This window comes from Microcebus murinus, chromosome 14 (genome assembly GCF_040939455.1).
Source record: "Microcebus murinus isolate Inina chromosome 14, M.murinus_Inina_mat1.0, whole genome shotgun sequence".
NCBI classification, from domain to species: domain Eukaryota; kingdom Metazoa; phylum Chordata; class Mammalia; order Primates; family Cheirogaleidae; genus Microcebus; species Microcebus murinus.
In genome coordinates this window covers 17,313,556-17,333,124 of record NC_134117.1, presented here as the reverse complement: position 1 = coordinate 17,333,124, position 19,569 = coordinate 17,313,556, and positions in this window count along the sequence as shown.

Here is a 19,569-nt window from a genome sequence, read left to right as displayed (position 1 = left end):
GAAGTGCCACCAGGAATTCTAGTTCACTAGGTGTAGGGCAAGGCCGGAGAGTCTGCATTTTAATCAGCATCCCTGGTGGGCACTGCTCTGCCACACCTCTGGGGGCAGTCTTGAGGCGCCCAGTACCTTAACGATCAGGCATTCCAGGCATAGTATCTGGGGCCTAAAACCTTTTCCGAGGCTGACAGAAATATTTGAGACCCGAAAAATTGTGTTGGCTCCATAATAGGAATAGACAAGTGCAAAATCAGAATTGTCTACCAAACATAACATTGCCAACTCTATTCATTATTCAATTTTGTATTCATCAAAATTTCATTATATTTGAAAACAACTCATAGACTAGATTTTTTTTTCCACTTCTCAAGAATTCCTGAATATGTATGAAAATTGTTAGGAAAACATAGTTGTAAATAACTTGTGCCCAGATTTCAAAGGCAAAATTATAAAAATCCACTTCAAAATATTTTTATGATGAGTATTTATTTATATTCATGGGTATACTTATATTTATTATGGGATGCAGCTATGATTTAGTATGTTTGATGTCACGTTGGGGTAGGTCCTTCAGAAATGAAAGTGCTTGGGCATTATGAAGAATCTGAAAGGCCCCTTAGGGCACATTTAAGACTTTCCTGGTATTTGGCTTAAAGAGTTCTTAGAACTCCATTTACCCATTTGGTAGAAAGTGTTACAGTCTCTGTTCTACAGAGGAGGAAGTTGAGTAGTTTATTGACTTACCCAACGAGCAACAGCCAGTACATAGTAGAGTCAGAACTCAAACCCAAGTCTTAGGACTCAAAATTTAGTATATCTTGAGCTTTACTGTCAGGAACCCTACCACCAAAAACCCTGTATACTGATACCTTGGGTGGGCCAGATCTTTGCATCAGCCGTGAAGTAATATCAGTAGAAAGCAATTTGGAGATTTTTGGCCAGAGTAGATATGCTTTTCACGTTGTGGGTCAGAAAACAACATATGGACGGTAATTTTAATATGTAGATGAAGCCAGCTAGCAGAGAGCTGGCTTCCGAGCCTGGGAATATAGCGCAGCTATTTTAGCTGGAGGGTTGGCGTGGGGCTAGTGCTTGGTGCATCTCTAGATCTGCTTCTCCAGCACTTTTAAATCCCTGCAACCGTGCAGGGTTATTCCGATACAGCCAGAGTAAGACAGGATGTGGGTCTTGTAATGAAGGCAGCCTGGTGCTTAGAGGACACAGGAGTCAGAAAACAGAGAAAAAAAACCCCAGCAGGCTGTGTCTGGAGAGCTGTGTTCTTCTGACCAGACTGTGGATCCCTCCTAAGAGCTGGGCTGTAAATGTTCGCCCCACGGCAGCCTGCCTGCTACTGCCACTCATGTTTATCCTGCCGCCATTCCCTGTGGGGCTGTGAAAACGTTGAAAACAGGGGCTGAGGGAACAGAGCTATTGATTAGGTAATTTTTCTCCATCCATGAACAACAAGAAATACACGTTCATTGCAGAAAAATGAGGGAGGGGGGCCAAAAGGGAGAAACACAGTCTCTGAAATGTCCCCATCCAATATGTCCAGCTTTAATTTCTTAGTATATATCATTCTGAAGGTTTTTTTTTTTTCTAAGTAAAATAGTTAAAATGCTTCCTGAGGTCAGCCAGGCCAGTCCCCTGCCTCCACATGGAGCACATTTCCCATTAATGATTCCCCTGCCAGTGCCAGTTTGCGAGCTGTCGTGCCAGGGCACACTTCTGGAATAATAAAAGAGGAAGAGCACATCTTACTGCCAAACGTGCGATGTCAGTGCTGAGATTATTCGTAGGTGAGTCATGGTATTCTTTGGAACATCATGAAATAAATTATTTAGTGATATATTCAACCTAGTAAGTCAATTATCTTAAGATATTTTAAAGTAGTAAAATGTACCCATGGTTAAAAAAAAAATGATGGGAAAAAGCTAATTCATTGAGAAAATATATATGAACTTAATCTTATGTGACCTAGAAGACTGTCATTTGATTTTAGTAGAGGAATACTACTAAGCACTCATGGAATATTGGTGTTCCATCGGTCCTTAGTTTGAGAAATGGATTCCTGCCATCACCCCTTTCTGGGCTCCAGTATTCTCATTTTTATTAGGGTGTGGCAGAGATTAGAACTGAGGTCCCCGACTCCCATTGCAGTACTTGTAGGGTAGGTATCAGGTACCGGAGAGGATCTACAACCCCATTCCATCCCTTCCTGATAGGAAGATTCTTTCTCTGAGTCAATCACTGAAGTCTTCACGAACAGTCTCTAGTTTGTTCCTCTGGGATTGTAGAATGAAATCTTCCTTACATTGAACATACACACAGACAAACCAAATGTACTTTTTGGGTGACTTTTTTCCCTTTGAAGAGGAAGACTTGTGGCACATACGTGCTTAGAGACCTCTTCCTTCCTCCCTCCTACCCGGCCTCTCTGCGTGGGTGGCATATCTTTTGATGAGAGGTGGTCTCTTAATATTTTGGAAAACTCTGTCTTCCCTTGGTGATGTTTCCTCTTAAGGTTTCTTTTGATTTCTGCCTCTGGGGGATGAAAATTTATTTCTGCCCTTTGGATTCCTTTGATTTGGTTCTTTATCTCTTCAGATGGACAATAATAAACTTTTCTGTTCATAAACTGTTCAAAGACCCTTTTCATTCCAACTTCTTCATCTTTGTTGCTGACTGCTCATTTGGCAGTAAATGCTGTTAGAGGCTTTAAAGCATGGCTGTAAATTCTCTGACACTTCTCTCATTGAGAGTTGAGGTCTGTGTCCCTTCTTCTCAAATGGAGGCATGGTTGCGTCTGCTTGGACAGTAGAATATACTGGCTGTGCAGCAATTTAGCTATGGGACTTCTGAGGCTAAGACATAAAAGGTTTTAGCTACAGGGAACACTTGTTCTTGGAGTTTGGGGTTGCTATGAAAATCACAAAGGGGAGATAGATTTTCCTGGGCTGACATGAAATCCCTGACACCCATGCTGGAAAGGCCATAGTGGGTTTTCTAGTAGACAGTCCCAGCCGAGCCTGCCTTCCAGTCTTGCAGCCTGGGATGCAGTCATGTTAAGTGAAGAAGCTCTTTGGAAATCGGATCCTGCCAACCGCCTATGCTAACCTTCAGTTCCCTGAGTCATGTGAGTCATTCCAGCTGAGGACTCAGACACCAGGGAGCAGAAGAGGGCCAGCGCTGCTGTGCTGTGTCCCAGTCCCTGACCCACGGTGTCCACGAGCACTAAGTAATTGGTATTGTTTGGCATGCCTAAGTTTTCGGGTTCTCTGTTACACAACAATAATTGAACATAATGTTGTACCCGGAAGCAGGCTGTCACCATAATAAAGACCTAAAAAATGTAGCATTGGCTTTGGGACCGGGTGGCAGGTGGAGGCTGGAAGGGTCTTGAGAAGACTGCCGTGAGGGCTTGAAGGGAAATAAGGAAGATGGTATTGGGAGCTAAAGGAAAGGGGAGTTTTGTTTTGTAGTGGTAGGGAGTTGGTGAAAACATAAAGGAATTTGGAATTCCAATGGAATTTGGAGCAAACATAAAGGCCCCAGACAGTCTTTTACCCAGTAAAATGTTCTCAAACTGAAAAAGAACCCCAGGGGAAAAATTAAACCCAGGGCACTGCCAGGAAAATGTGGTCTCAGGATAAAAATGAAAGCAGGGGTGTGACTCTGACCTCTTCCTTGCTTTTTTGGTAAACCTTCAGAATTGTTTAAGATGATACCTCATAGCCTCTTTCAAATAGACAAACATCTTCTAAGGATCCTAAAGATGTGCCTCACAGACCTTAAGAATCTTAATGGTTTTGTCCCACAGTGGCATCGTAAGGAGCCCAGGGAGGAGACAGGTTGATCTTGAAGACATTTGTGGATGTAGCTTCTGGCTAAAGGGGTAGATTTTAAACTGATCACAGGAGATCCACAAAGTTTTTAAAGGAATTATACTAGATTGGACTGGATGGGAAAAGACAGTGCAAAGTACAAACAGGCCATTGGACAACCCCCTAAAGTTCTATGGGCAGGGAGTAGGTAGAGAAACTACTAGCTACAAACAAGGGCTGCTTTGATGGAAAAGAAGGATGACTCAGAGGGCAGAGCCAAGAGCTCCGGAAGGTCATCCCAAAGAGCGGGAATGAGCTTTAAAAAAAGGAACTGGCAACATGTCCCAGTGGGATTTCAGAATAGCCATGCATCAATGACTGCTGTGTGTCCCTAGTTTCCCCCTCTTTTTAAAGGAGTGTCAATATTCATTATCTTATGCCCGTCCCACCATCCAGAGTTGTGTATGTGTGTTGGGGGGTGGTGCAGATAGCTAGTATTTTTGTTGTTGTTAACAGGTTTTCAGATCAAGAGAAACTAGACAAGGCACTGAACTTGAAGAGTTTCATTTGTATTAATACCTTGCCTCTGATTTAGAAGATAATTTTCAGAACCTTGAGCCTGAGCCTGACACTATAATGGGATGAAACTCTTAGGGGGTCTTGGGAAGGGGCTGAGTATATTTTGCTGGAGGGAAAAATGTAAATGATGTGTAGCCGGAGCAGGGGTGGCAGTGATTTTAAAATGGCTGTGAATTCTTTTTCAATATTCTGTGAGCCACAAACGAAATTTACAAAAAACCAAAAAGGTATGGCTTAGCCCTCCTTCGTCTCTGAAAGCCCCTGGTAAGTGGCAGTCCCTACGTGTTCAGAGACTTAAAGAGCCTAAGGAGTCCTCAGGGCATGTATTTGTTTTATGCTGTTCTGCTCATGTGCCTGCAGTAGCAGCAGTAGCAAAGGCAAACTGGAGTCTCTGAAAGGAGGTCTGTGAGGCTTATAGGTATCACAGAACCCAAAAGGCAGGCAAGTGGATGCTCCAGCATTATTTTTGGCAATTGCCATGGTGGCCCCACTAGAGACTGCTGGAGATAAAAACCGAGCTGGGAGAATGTGGGCAGGAGTGGTCAGCTCATGTTGCCTGGATCTGGCTCGAGAACAGAGAAACGATTACCCTTTAGTGGCCGTTCCACCCGGGCTGTCGTGTTCTTTCAGTCTTGGCCAGTGGTCTGCTTATTGCTGTAATTTCAGCTTTAAACAGCCACTCTGCAACCTTGTTTTTTTAGTTCCCTTTTCAAGTTTTGCAAGCTGCCGGAACCCACCATTGCAAAACCATTTGCACACTTTGCCTTATATCTGCAAATAATAATAAAAAATGCCTGACATAACAAATCAGTGCTAAAGGAGCTGGTCCTCTCCGTGTGACCAGAAGAGGAATAAATAAAAGCCTCAACATTTGCACATTGCTTGGCAGAGCCACAGCTGTAATAAACACTGTCAAGCAGAGGCAGCCCCACGTCACCCCGTTATTAATGCTCCCCCAGGAGAGAAGGCTTCCCACCAGCAGTGTGTCGCTTTTGGTGATACAGGGAGGACAGATCGACACAGGAAATTGTGTCCAAGTTTCCACAGAGGGGAGAATGTGAAAGCGTCCACTGAAATTGTCCATTTCTTCCAGTATGTTGGCCAGGGCTGGCGTGAGCATGGGGTGCCCGTGCCCTGCCGTAGCGTTGGCACTAAGGATGCCTTTTCCCCACACTGCTAGGAGTCCCTTTGGGGCAGTGGCTGTGTCTGGCTCTTTGTATCCTCAGTGGCTACCACAACACTTGGAGTTTGGTAAGCACTCACTCCACGTCTGTAGGATCGAGTGAGTGAGTGGATGGAAGGAAAAACCGAAAGCACGCTGTTCAGGGCTGCGGAAACAGTGGCCTGCCAAGAACAATCAGCTTTCTCCTCATTCCTCCAAAGGGGTCATTTTAGCTGAACATTCGCCAGATGCTGTTTGATAAGTTTTTGTGCTTATTGAGCGGATGTAGAGCTGTGAGCAGTGGTGTCAGTCAGCCTTCCTATTAGACGACGGCAGACAACAAGCCTCTGTGTTTCCTTTGAAGTGTGTAAACCCGTGGCTTCATGAGTCATGGGCATGTGAAGCTTTATCCAGAACAGTCTCCCAGAGGTTAATTTGTTTCTGTAGAACATTTGAGAGTTTACTATGTGCTAAGCATTCTAGCCACAGTTGCTCATTTAATCCTCCTTGTGTTTTTAGGAGGTAGGGTCTAACGTTACTCTCAGCTGTATCAACGAGGCTGACCGGTTTTGTAAATGGCACAACTGGGACTTGAACCAACACATGTATGGTGTCTTAAGACATTGGGCTGAGCTGGAACAAGCTTTTGAGTCTTGATGTCTACCAGGACATTCCTGGGTAGCAAAGATGGCTGTGTTCAATGGTGCCCTGGGAAAGTGGGTCTCTAACGCCAGCTTATTTGGGTACTTTGCTGAAATCCAGTGTCCCATGGGAATGCTGAGGAAAATGGTCCCTGTGTTGTACAGTTTCGTTCATTCAGCCTGGAACATTCTGGGGGATCTAACAGAAGTGTTCGTGCAACAGCCCATAGGCCCTAGGTCTGTCTGTCCATCCCTTGCAGGTGTGTGAAACAGTTCTTCTTTGACCCTGTGGGAAATGTCCACAGATATGGGGACTGTCCTGCTCACCAGCCCACTGGCCTGCAGGGCACAGTCAGAAATTCAAGACACAATTTACCAGAGACTTGTGTTATTAATTAATGTCTTGATATCCAGGACGGGCATTGGGAGCCACAACTTCTATCTAATCTCCTTTATCAATGTGGACGCCCAGGTCAGAGAGGCTCTCTCTGGCCTGTGGTGACCCAGCGAATGTGCGGTGGGTCATCCTGTTTCTATTTAACCATCCCACAGACCCTGTACTTCACGCATTTGTGTTCCAGACCCAGGAGGCCACTTTCTGTGGATGCAGTGTTTTGTTTACCAGGTGCTGGTCACTGCCCCACTTTCCATCCAGACACATCCGTGACCAAAGACAGATGCCCCTGGAGTCCCAGCAGGCAGAGGACGGGAGGGGACTGCGTTACACATGTCCCCTGAAGCCAACTCCACCTCTTCAGCTCTGGCCTACTACTGCCAAGAGGAATGTGGGCCCTGTAATCTCAGGCCTTCTGATTGTAAAAGGGAAACGAGAAGTCCAAATTTTAAGTGGAATTTCTCACTTTTTAAATTAAAAGAAATACAAAACAGAAGCACTGTGCAAGCCAAACAAAACATATCTGTGGGCCTGATTTGGCACCTGCTTCCAATAGACAACCTCTGTCCTAAAGGATCATTGAGAGTTTTGGGCTTGACCCTCTGAAGTTTGGCTCATAGTTGTCTCTGGAGGAAGGCATTATGGTGGGAAAATAATGTAGTCATCGTTAGTGGATAAAGTGGGGAAATAGCATTTTTTTTTTTTTTTTGAGACGGAGTCTCACTTTGTTGCCCAGGCTACAGTGAGTGCCCATGGTGTCAGCCTAGCTCACAGCAACCTCAATCTCCTGGGTTCAAGCAATCCTGCTGCCTCAGCCTCCCAAGTAGCTGGGACTACAGGCATGCACCACCATGCCTAGCTAATTTTTTCTATATATATTAGTTGGTCAATTAATTTCTTTCTGTTTATAGTAGAGACGGGGTCTCGCTCTTGCTCAGGCTGGTTTCGAACTCCTGACCTCGAGCAATCCACCCGCCTCGGCCTCCCAGAGTGCTAGGATTACAGGTATGAGCCACCGCGCCCGGCCAAGCATTTTTGATGCACTGTGATCCTCAGCTGTACACGACTGTCCCTTCACAATGAATGGCAAGTGATCCACAGCTAGTGTGTGTTCCTTCCCTCCTCCTTCACACTTTAACCTTCCCAAGTTCCACATAATAAATATGTGCTCCTAATTAAACCAAAAATAAAATAAACAAAAGTATTCATTTATAGTTATACCACTCTTAGGAACATATCTTACGAGATAATTGCATAAAATATGAAAAGAGTTTTGTGCACAAAGTTACTTTGGTGGTTTTATTTATAATAATGGGAAATTGATAAAATGTCCAACAATTGGGCAGTGCCAGTGTCTCATAAAAGAACAAGATTCACTTCATTGTAATAGGTAAACATTGTAAGAATGAGCTGAGAATGTTAACCTATTACTCATATTTGAGTAAAATATGAAATGCTTATACAATGGAATATTTGCCGTCATTATTTCTGATGACAATATTAAGGACTAAAATAGAGTAATGATTGTAATATAAAGTGAAAATAATGAACCTAAAATTACATAAGCATTTGGATTCAAATTGAGCTTTAAAACATTTCATACATAGGAAAAAGGTTGAGAAAAAAAATACCTAAATGAAAGATGCTAAGTCATGTGGTTGGCTATTAGGTTCATGGGTAATATTTTTTTTATTTTAACTTTTTTTCCCCCCAGATTTTCTTTAGTTAAGTGAAATACTTAAAAAATAAAGGCTTCCATTAACTCACCTTAGATATGTAGTAATATTAAATATACAAAAAGCTCTCTTTCTCATACAATTATCTTTTTTCCTAATGTAATGATATGCTTCATTCCCTAGAAATATACTTCTCATTATTACCTTTTTGCCTTGACTTCCAGGAGGCTCAGAGGTTACTTTATTGTCTGATCAAAGTAATTTTATTAGCCATGGGTTTTGATTAATTTGTTTTTTCTTCTCCTGTCATCTGATTTTAAAATTTGTACTTAATAGTTTAAACATTTAATTAATATTTAAATATTTAATTAATATTTAATATTTAAATATTTTTCTATTTATTTTATAAGGCTATTTTATTACAAACTACTTAAAATTCTCTTGGGAAGTAGGCAGAGTGTCAATTTTAATAAAGAATGAGTCTACAATCTTTTCTTTCATGATTTTACATTAGTAAGGGAAGTGTTAAGAAAAATTTTAAATTCTATTTTATAAATATGTATGTATAAATATATGTATATCTAAATCTCTATGTAAGAATTCTTTGAATATCTATGAATCTTTGATAATCCAAAAGTGTTGACTCCTTTCCTTTTTTCTTTTTAATAGCTTGGGCCCTTATAAATCATAGAAGGTATTAATGAGAGTCCTTCAGCTCTCTTCCATATTTAAAAGAAGCTTAGCAGAAATAGCCTGTGAAATCTAACTGTAGATAAATATGAAAACTAAAATTTTTCTTTGCTTTTGACTGAAATCACAGCAACTCAGTATAGTAACACTTTATCTCATGCTGGTTAGATTGTTTACTTTGAAGTTAGAAATGTCTTTTATGCCTGAAAACCCAGGAAATAAATTGTTAATTTATAATTACAGTATATCTGAAAGTCCCAACTCTCAAAGCCTACTATTCAGGGAAGAAAAAAAAACAAAACAGAAAGGTACTTGTTGCCATGAAGAGATCTGGTGGTGTGGGCGTTTGCTCTGCTATGGTCACCGTGGGGGCACCCAGCGATGTCACAGAGTGGATTCCTGGATTCCTACTTGGTGGCTCTTACTGAAGGGGCTTCGATTTTCAGTCTAGATTGAAATCATTTTTCTTATAAATGCAACAGCGGTCTTGTACCTTAATCTAATGGAGCTCCCCATTTTTGTGATTTATTGTCCTGCCTTCCTGCTGTTTGCTTACTCCGTGGTGTGGCAGGGGTGATGGATCTATATAAAATTAGGACATTAGACTGATGGGTCCCCTCCGTTGTCACGGGGCCCTGGGCTGGAGGGGAGCACGAGGCTGGCTGTGTGCGCCGGCCATTGGCTGAGAGGCGGGATCCGCCGCTGCTCTTCTGCTCTTGACAGAGTAACTGTTATTGGACTGAATAACTGCCTCCTCACCCCAGGACTCTCTTTAAGAGGAAGAGCACTGGATGTAGATTCAGATTATGTTGGATGTGAGCTCTGGCTTGGGCACACAATAGCTCTGTGACCTTGGAAAAAACATGAAACCTTTCCTGAGCCTCAGTTTTCTCATTAGTTTAATGAAAGCAGAAGATTTGATCTTGTACCATCATTGGAGCATTGTGAAAATTCAATCAAAATATTTACTAACTATAAAGTGCTACAGCAGGATAGTGGGCATTTAGTTGTCCTCTGAGATCCATGTTCCTGCTCTGGGAATGGCATCCAGTTCTTCTGAGGAAATTGCTTTTCCCTGTCCCTCACTTTGTCATGTCACCCAATGGGACCTGACATCTTGGATGATAATTCTGCCTCTTTGGGCAAAGTGATTGATCTAAAAATAAGTGTTTTACCTATATCGGTTACCTATAATGTGTAACAAACCACCCCCTAATAGAGTAACCTAATACAGCAATGACATTATTTTCACAGTTCTGTGGGTTACCTGGCTGGTCCTTGTGCTGGTCTCAGATGTCTTCCCTCATGCTACTGCAGTCAGCTGATGGCTTGGGTGCCTGGAATGTCTAGGATGTCCTCACTGACACATTTAGGACCTTGTTGTTGATCTGGGCCTCTCTTTCCACATAAGTTCATCCTGGGCTTCCTGTCACACAATGGGAACAAGCCATGAGGGCAAAAATGCAAGCTCAAGGCCTCTTAGACTGAGGACTAGACATCAGACAACACTGCTTCTATTGTATTTTGATCAAAATAAAGGGCCAACCCAGATTTAAGGCAAAGAAGAATTTACTCCACCGCTTGGTGGAAGGAGCAGCAGAATCACATCGCAAAGTTCATGTATTTGGGGACAGAAGGAATTACTGCAGTGATTTTGCAAATAACCTGCCACATTACTAAAGCTGAGAAATTTTCAGGCCAAGATCCATTAGCAGCCGTTGTTCCAGCCTCCTGGAAGGGACTGGGGCACAGCAGGCGAGAATGGAACCGACTTCCAGAGAGAAGCAGGAACAACAGGAAGGCTCTGCGAGGATCTGGGCCCTGGAGGCAGCTCTGTGCCTGTTCTCGCCCCAGTTCGAGTGACACCTGCAAATTAATCCTGCCCCTTCTCCCCTACTCTAGTTTAAGTTGGGTTTCGGTCACATCTCCAGAGACCAGCTTAATATATGCTTATTGCTTTCCCCTTTGTTTGTCTTTCCTGGGCAATGGGTGAAAGGATTGGGAGTAGAGATCTGTGAGTTCTAAATTAATTATGGGGACTGGCGCTGCAGCCCTTTCTCTCTCCGCTCCATCCTCAGCCAGCTCAACACTGGAGAGGCTGGCCACGTCCTTGCCACCACTATTCACTCTTATTCTGAGGGTAGGAATGACTGTGAGCTTCCAGTGTGCAGCATGTTGTGAAAGATCAGGGGCTTTGAATGACACCATCAGAAGAACATGAGAGCATGCACATGCCGGTTTCTTTATCTCTTCTCAATAACGATTTTTAACTTTGCACCCGGAGAAGCTCCTGAAACATCTGTGTCAGCAGGATGGCAGAATCTACAGCCTGGTTACCATTTTGGCCTCATTTCTTACAGCAATGAATAAAGCAGACATGATTTCATAGGGCTCTCTGCAAATCAATCCCAGCTCCCCGCCGCTCATCCTCTAGGGTCATCTTTTTGGGATAAATGGGATCAAGAGAGGTTGATGGTCTTTTGAGACTCAAGATTTTAAAACCTTGAAATTTTGTGGTTCAGAAATGAAAATCAAACTGCAATCTTTAATAATCAAAGGAGGAGATGGTGATCATTTTCTGCACTCGGCCGCCCAGCTATCACACATACCTTTTAATCTTCAGACTTCTCTTGTTTTAAGTAGAATGTCATTATCCAATTATCTTAGCAAACCTCCTCCTAAGAACTTGACCTTTTCAGTATTCCGTAATTTAATTCTCTAACTGCATTACCTTCCCAAAGTGTTTCTTTGGTCCAACTCATAAACAATAAATATTTCTAAGGACAAGTTCCTAGCCTTGACCTTGGAAAATGCTCCTGTTGTTGGAAGAAAGGAGAGAATTTGGCTTGGAGCAGGGTCACCAAGAGCTCCTGTGTGGTAAAGGTGGCGCAGATGCCGAGGTCACCTCTTGGCTTGGCCCTTGGGAAGCCCTTCTCTGGGACCTTTCTCACAGGAAGACAAAAGAAAAGGGTTGATAGGATGTCTTCTGTTCTCCTTTGTGAGTCTTTTCCCTTGAACATTTTTTTTTTCTAAGCTACTTCCCGCTGGATCAGAAGGGGTGAAAGACGATTGAGGAGCAAGTGCAGTGGTTAAGAGTTTAAGCTCCTCAATCAGGCAGACTTGAGTTTGAATCCTAATCTTGCCACTTAGCATGCACACAGCAATGGGCACGTTGCTTAGCTTCTCTCATCCTCAGTGTTCTCATCTGTAAAATGGAGGTAACAATACCTCCTAAGATTGTAGTGAGAGTTAAGTGAGAAAATGTAGGTATAAAGTATCTGGCCCTGTGCTTGGAACATAGTAAGTGTTCAATAACTGTTATCTGTTATTATTGCAGCATTTGTCTAATTAAATAAAATTCAATTTATGTAAAGAAGTTGGAGATAAGCCGTTATCTTAGTCATTTATGGCTGCTATTACAAAGCACCATATACTAAGTTTATTCTCACAGTTATGGAAGCTGGATGTTGACATCAGGGTGCCAGTATAGTTGGGTTCTGGTGAGGACCCTCTTCTGGGTTGCAGAATGAGGACTTCTCAGGTCCTTACCTGGTGGAACTAAGGTGAAGAATCCCCTCTCCGGGGATTCTTTTATAAGGGCACTAGTCCCATCCATGAGAGCTCCACTCTCATGATCTAATTACCTTCCAAAGGCCTTTATTCTAATACTATCGTATAGGGAGTTTGGATTTTAACGTTTGCATTTTGGGAAGATACAAACATTCAGGCCATTGCAGCTAGCTTGGGGCAGAAGAATCAGCTTGGAGTTTTAATGTGATTCATAAATCTTTAGGCAGTCTCTACTTTTCCAGAATGGGCTACAATGTGACTTTCAGAAACATTTTATTAGCAGGCCATTTATATTAAGAAACTGAAGACAATTATCCTAATACTAGGCTTTAAACATGGAGAAAAGTTTGTCCACATTTATTCAAGAGTAAATGTCAATTGGGAAAGGTCTAGCCATTTTGTACTTTAAAAAAAATAGAGGGATATTTATGGGTTCCTGAATAGATGTCTGGAGCCATCTGAATTGGTCCTAATGCCGGATAAATGTCAATATTCTTAAGATGACTATTTAAAAGCAATTAAAACTTCCCCATCTTCAAGGTAAATGCCTAACAGATTTTTATTGGGTTTACACCTAATTTTTGAGAATGTCTTTTGAAAAGAAATAGCATATTGTGCTGAACCCAATTGAACCCAATGTTATCACGTGTTCTAGAGCTGGGGTTAACATATATCCCAGTTTTGAAATAGTTCTAATTAAAATCATTGTTCCAATATCATTATTAACAGTCCCCATTTTACTCTCAAAAGTGAGCTGGTTTATGTGACAAACTATACGATTACCCTGTCTAAAACATCATGTTCTATATTAATTTAAAATTTTAAAATATTTATTTGTAATGGACCAAATTATTATTACCCCACATTAGCATTCTCAGCTCTTAGAGGTAGGAAAATGTTAACCTATTACAATGAAGTGAATCTTGTCCTTTTATGAGACAATGGGAAATATATGAGCCATTGGGTTTCCCTCTTTGCCTTGGCTGCCAGGAAGTTCAAGTCTAATTTGGAGCTCAATTGCAGGACCAAACATAGCCTAGGATTTCTAAAGCAATTATCCCATTACCAGCCATTATCATTTGGTTCTTGTTTAAATTTTTATTGTGTTTGAGATTATTCTCTTAGGGATGGTTTCAAATAACTTTTAGAAATAAATAGACTATAAAAATGGAAAAGGTTATGAATGTTTTAGTGTTAGTATCTAAAGCCTTATGCAAATTCCTACTAATATACAATGTTGAGTTGACCAAACATGAGGCATCTATGTGGATAGGTAGACCTCCCTCTTCTGCATGGTCACGCTTGGTCACAGTGTGATGGTTTATTCTGGTGCTGTGGTAGACTGCATTATTTGGCCCTAATGCCTTACCCACTCTATATTCATGACTTTGTAGTGCCAGCAGTGCATGTGGGTTGATTGTCTTAACTCACTCATTTCTAAGCTGGTCATTTCTCTGTGTGGATGTTGACAGAACAGAACTGAATGGTAAAAACTGCAATGTTGGCTGTCTTGGCCTCATTAGGCAATGAGGAGGGGGTGGAATGGTATTTCTTTTCCCTGAAAGAACCACAGCAGCCTGTCTGGGAATGTATAGCATGGCAAGGGTTCTTAGCAGCAGCAGGCTAACACTGGACTGCATAGGTCTGATTTCCAACAGTGACACTTTGTGGTAACAAGAAGCATGACAGTAGTGGCTCAAATAGAAGTGAGTGGTTGACCTTTAGATAAAAACTCTAGGAAGATCATCTCTGTACTGTGTGAACCCCAAGGGGCACATTTTAAGTGAGGAAGACAAGCACAGCTAAGTTCTTGTTAATAAGTCAGGCAAGGGATCAAATTATTAATTGTAAAATGAGAGATGGGTTACACTTGCCCACTGGTGGAGCAGTTTTACTATTGCCCTCAACGTGCATGGCATAGAGAAGACTGAGGAGGGAAGCGTGGCTCTCAATTTGTGATATGGATTGGAGACAAAGTGGGGTTAATAAGGAACTGCTTTTGGGGAGGGGTGAGCCCTGACTTCTGATTTAAGATCCTAAGTTCAGAATGAGTATAATCTAGGTCCAGGTGGCATTTATGGCGGGGCTCAGGCTGCTGTGCTGACTTGCACTCTGAGTTGCCATGGCAGGCGCTGCCTAATGAGACATGAGATGGAGTGGAAGGCAAAGCTGGGGGGTCCCGGGGGTGGTGGCACTAATGAATCAGTCATATAACTGGCTCTAAGAGATGAGCTGAAGCCATTCAAACTCACAACCTGAAGCGTTCTGTTGCAGAGTAGTTTTAAGCAAATGCCTTTCTTGTATTGTTTTTCTTTTCTTTTCTTTTTTTTTAGATGCAAGAGAAATATCCCTTTGAGGGCATTTCAGATCCTTGCTTCTTGTTTCACTTGCCAGAAAATAGAGATACAGAAGGAAAAGTTCCTGGGAGGAAAATATAATTTGTGGGAGTGATCATTGTTTATTCGCTTCATTTAAGATTCTGCAAAACCAGGACTAATCCAGCGATTCCCTGTCCTCCAGCAAATTCGCTTTCCTCTTGCTGCATGAATTTCCCCTAGTTTCCTTCGTAGGTGGAGGAAGCGTAGCCTTGCTTGCTTTGCTGTCTTACACTTTGACTGACATCAATCACATGCTCTACAGAACGTTTATTTTACGTCAGTTTTTCTCTGAGCTGAGGATCTTCTTTTTTTTTTTTCCTTCTTTTTTTTTTTAAGGGCATCTCAAAGCCCTCTGAATTTATCCACTCTGACATAAACTGAACATTGGAAAAGCTGCTCTTTGGTAATCTGTTAAGACTAGCTGATATCTATGCCCAATGTGCATTTCCTTAAAGAAACATTTCTCCATAATTTGAACTTCTGACATCAATTCTAGTCCACTTGGAAAGCGTCCCCAGCCATGATAATTAATGGAGAAAAATTGACATGCCAATAAAATATTGGAGCACCCATGAAACCAAATGTATTTCTAGGCTTGCACTTCATGATCAATAACAGTAACAACAAATGTAGCTTTTGTGCAGTGTCAGTTTTCCTTAAATGCAGCAAGAGACTGTGTAGTGTAGTGGTTCATTGCACTCTTGCTGTACTGTTTCCTGGATGAGTGGCTTTGGGCAAATTCTTTATCCTTTCTTGTGCTTGATGGTTAATGTGGAGCTACTCACAATGGCTCACATTTATTGGGCACTTTGCTGAGTGTCAAGTTGTGCTAAGAGCTCTTTATATTTATTCACTTAATAACTCTCCCAGCAGCACATGAGGTAGGTGCAATTATGTCCATCTTGCCTTATGTCCAACTTGCCTCCTGTCACAAAGCTAGAAATTGGTGGAACCAGAATCTGAAGCCAGGAGGTCTTTCTCCAGGGCTATGCTCTGACTTCTACACCATACTGCTTTGATCATTGTAATAATAATAAACCTCATTTTGCTGTTAAGAGGAGTTAAAAAGACTGTGTCCAGCACGTGGTATGACTTCACTAAATGCTCACCGGTATTGTTAAGGCTAGATCATTCAAACTCCTAAAAAGGATTACCGACTGCCTAAGTTTGAATTTGAACTTTTGACATTGAGTTTCAGTTCAAATGGTGCTGGTTATTTTACTAATTTCTACCATTTTGAAAAAAAAAAGATTTTGGAACAAAACCAGAATTACCTACTATAAGCCCCACATCAAGGCAAGTGGTATGCACGAGAATAGGATGATTATCAAGGGATTGGTTAGTGAGCAGTGGTCAGCTTCTGGACCACTTCGTGATTTCCAGCAAGTGGACTTGAACTTCCCTTTCCAACATTTGAACTCATGCCCACCCCCCTTTCCACAGTTTGTCTTGATAGTCCTCCATACCCTATTCTTGGAGTCTACTTTGTGTTGATAGAGAACCTAGAATAATATTTCATTTCATGTTGGTCCTCTGGTGCTCTGATTGCAGTGAAGCACTGCCGCCCCAGCACAGAGGTAATTTAATTCATTTTTATTAACAATGTCAAATCCTATGTAAATGAATTTGCTTAAGAGCTGTTTAATTAGAAGAGGGTTTTATCCCCCCATTAGGTGATTCCCTGTTGGAAAATCTCAGAAATGTGTCACTCCTCTACTAAAGGCCCCAAATGTTGGATTTGGGAACATGACCACGTGAGAATGGAAACTGTACCCTAGGTCTAGCCTAATTCCTCACAGGTGGGACTATCTGAAAGAGGTAGAAGATTAGAGCTGAGGGGATGTCTGTGGCCAGCCATTCCACCTTCCTTAATATGACAGATATGGAAAGAAGGGCCCACAATTTCTGAGAAGAATCCTGAGTAATGTTGGTCTCTGGCCTGATTCCTCTTAAGGAAGTGATCAGAAGGTTTATTAATGTCATGTGATTTGCTGCCTTCATTTTCTCTGTGTGTATGTGTGTCTGTGTTTGCAGAAATTTCAGCCTATGGGTACTGGGTGAATTCGCTATTTACTGAACATGTGTTTTAAGTGTTGTTTTCACAGAGGCTCTAGGCAGGGGACTGTGACTGCCTTATCTGCTCAGCACTTCCGGCCTCCATTTCTTCTGACTCCTGCTCCTCTCATTCCCTGACCATTTTATCTGCATCATTCCCACAGAGGTTGCCATTTTCTTTGCTGGCTACATCCTTCTAGTTACCGTTTATTGATCTAGTGGTGGTCACATGACCCAAGTTGGTCCAGTGAATTATTTCTTTGGGATTTTTGATGTTAAGACCAGAAAGATCAACAAAGCAGGATCTGTGGTAGTTAAAACTATGTGATAAAATGTTTGGATGCCATCGGCTGCCATGTATTCCATGACCTGCAGAAAGTGGGTCTGAGGGAAAGAGAAGAAGTTAAGACATGTGGAGAGAAGCGGGAGGAGAGATGGTCTTGAGAATGTCTGAGTCCAGCTGTGGACTGTCTCAGGCCCTGGCTGCATTCCTGTTGTTCTCTCATGTGGTTCACTCTCCTTGGGTTCCTGGAGGCAATGATTCACCTTTTTTTGCTTAATTTAATTCAATGTCAGTGTGACCAAAATAATTATAACATGCCCAGAGAAGCAGGGCAGAGAAGTGTCATTTTATCCATTGTGCTCCAGCCAGAGTAGATGCTGGAATAGAAGAATTGGGAGAACAGGATAAGAGCTCCCAGAAGAAATGGCCTTCGAATAATGTAGAATAGGCATTCAGCCAGCCCAGCACAGAAGGTATCCTGATGCTTGCCCAAAGAGGAGGGTTACAGACCCACCCCACCCCACTAACACAGAGCAGAGGGCATGCAAAGGCATCTCCAGAGGAATGTCATGCCTCCGGCTATGCAGGCACAGCCTTTTACACCAGATCCTTATGACTTTAAGTCCCAAAGGAACTCCTCTGATGTTTTCAGGGGAGCCGTTTGTACTAGATGAGCCACATGTCATCTGCTGTCATGTTCTGGGTTTTCACATTAGGCCAGCCACATAAAGCACACATGCATACCAAATTATTGTGCCTGGATAAGGCTATTGAACATTTGCAAAGTGCTACCGTGTAAAAGTTGATTTTAAGTTGAGCCTCCAAGTCCAAATTGCTCATTTCTAGATCTTCAATGTCTACATAACCAGTATAGGTCACAGGTCACAGAATGAGATGTCTGAGAACTGTGGCATTTTAAGATTATTTTTGTCTAAAGCAACATCAAACCAATTCTTCCACTGAATTCCCCTCTCAACCAAAGCTGGCAGAGTGGAGACTTATTCATTCATCCAGTTCGGGCCCCTTGCTGAGGATGTAGAAGAATCTAGGAGACGGGTGGTGCTTTCGGATGAGGGTGGTTCCTCTAATCTTTGTCCATCAGATTCACCGTTGGCTTCCTTATTTTCCCCAGCTTGCCTGGTTCCCTGAGGCCCTGCAACTCTAACTTCCAGGCCAGCTCAGGGGCACAGGAAGCCCTGTAAAGCTGAGACTTGGGTTGCTGGGGCAACCTCCTCTGATGAGCCATGGGACCATTCCTCATCTGTAGTCTTACCAGATCCACCTGGGGGCAGCAAAAGGGCTCTGCTGCTCCTGGGATCCAAGTCCTCTACCCACTCCCCATCTGGGGAAAGCATCTCCCTATCCTTTCTTGCTGGTCCCCTCTCTCCCTCTCTTTCCATGCACTCACTCTTCTTCAATAGATTTAGGCTTTTACAAAAAAAAAAAAAAAAAAAAAAAAAAGAACTGACCTCAAACATTTTATACCTTTTTCCCCAGGAAATTTCCATTTTTGGAATACTTCACTAAGAAGAATGGTCCCCAGTTCAATTCAGGTTGTTATAAAACATACTAGATCACCATTTTTTATGGCTGAGTAGTATTCGATGGTATACATATAACACATTGTGTTAATCTACTCATGTACTGACGGGCACTTGGGTTGTTTCCATATCTTTGAGATTGTGAATTGTGCTGCTATAAACATTTGAGTGCAAGTGTCTTTTCTATAAAATTTCTTTTTTTCCTTTGGGTAAATACTTACTAGTGGGATTGCTGGATCAAATGGTAGGTCTGCTTTTAGTTCTTTGAGGTATATCCATACTACTTTCCATAAAGGTTATGCTAGATTGCAGTCCCACCAACAGTGTATAAGTGTACCTTTCTCTCCACATCCTCACCAGCATCTGTTGTTTGGGACTTTTTGATAAAAGCCATTCTCACTGGAGTGAGGTGATATCTCACTGTGATTTTGATTTGCATTTCTTTGATGATTAGAGATGTTGAACATTTTTTTCATTTGTTTGTTGCTCATTGGGCTATCTTCTTTTGAAAAGTTTCTGTTTATGTCTTTTGTTCACTTTTTAAAATGGGGTTGTTTGATTTTTTTCTTGCTGATTTGCTTGAGTTCTTTGTAGATTCTGGTTATTATCAGCTCTTTATCAAATGTATAGTATGTGAATATTTTCTCCCATTCTATAGGTTGTCTATTTGCTCTATTGATTGTGTTGTTGGCTGTGCAGAAGCTTTTTAATTTGACCAGGTCCCATTCATTTATTTTTGTTGTTGCTGTGATTGCTTTTGGGGTCTTCTTCATAAATTC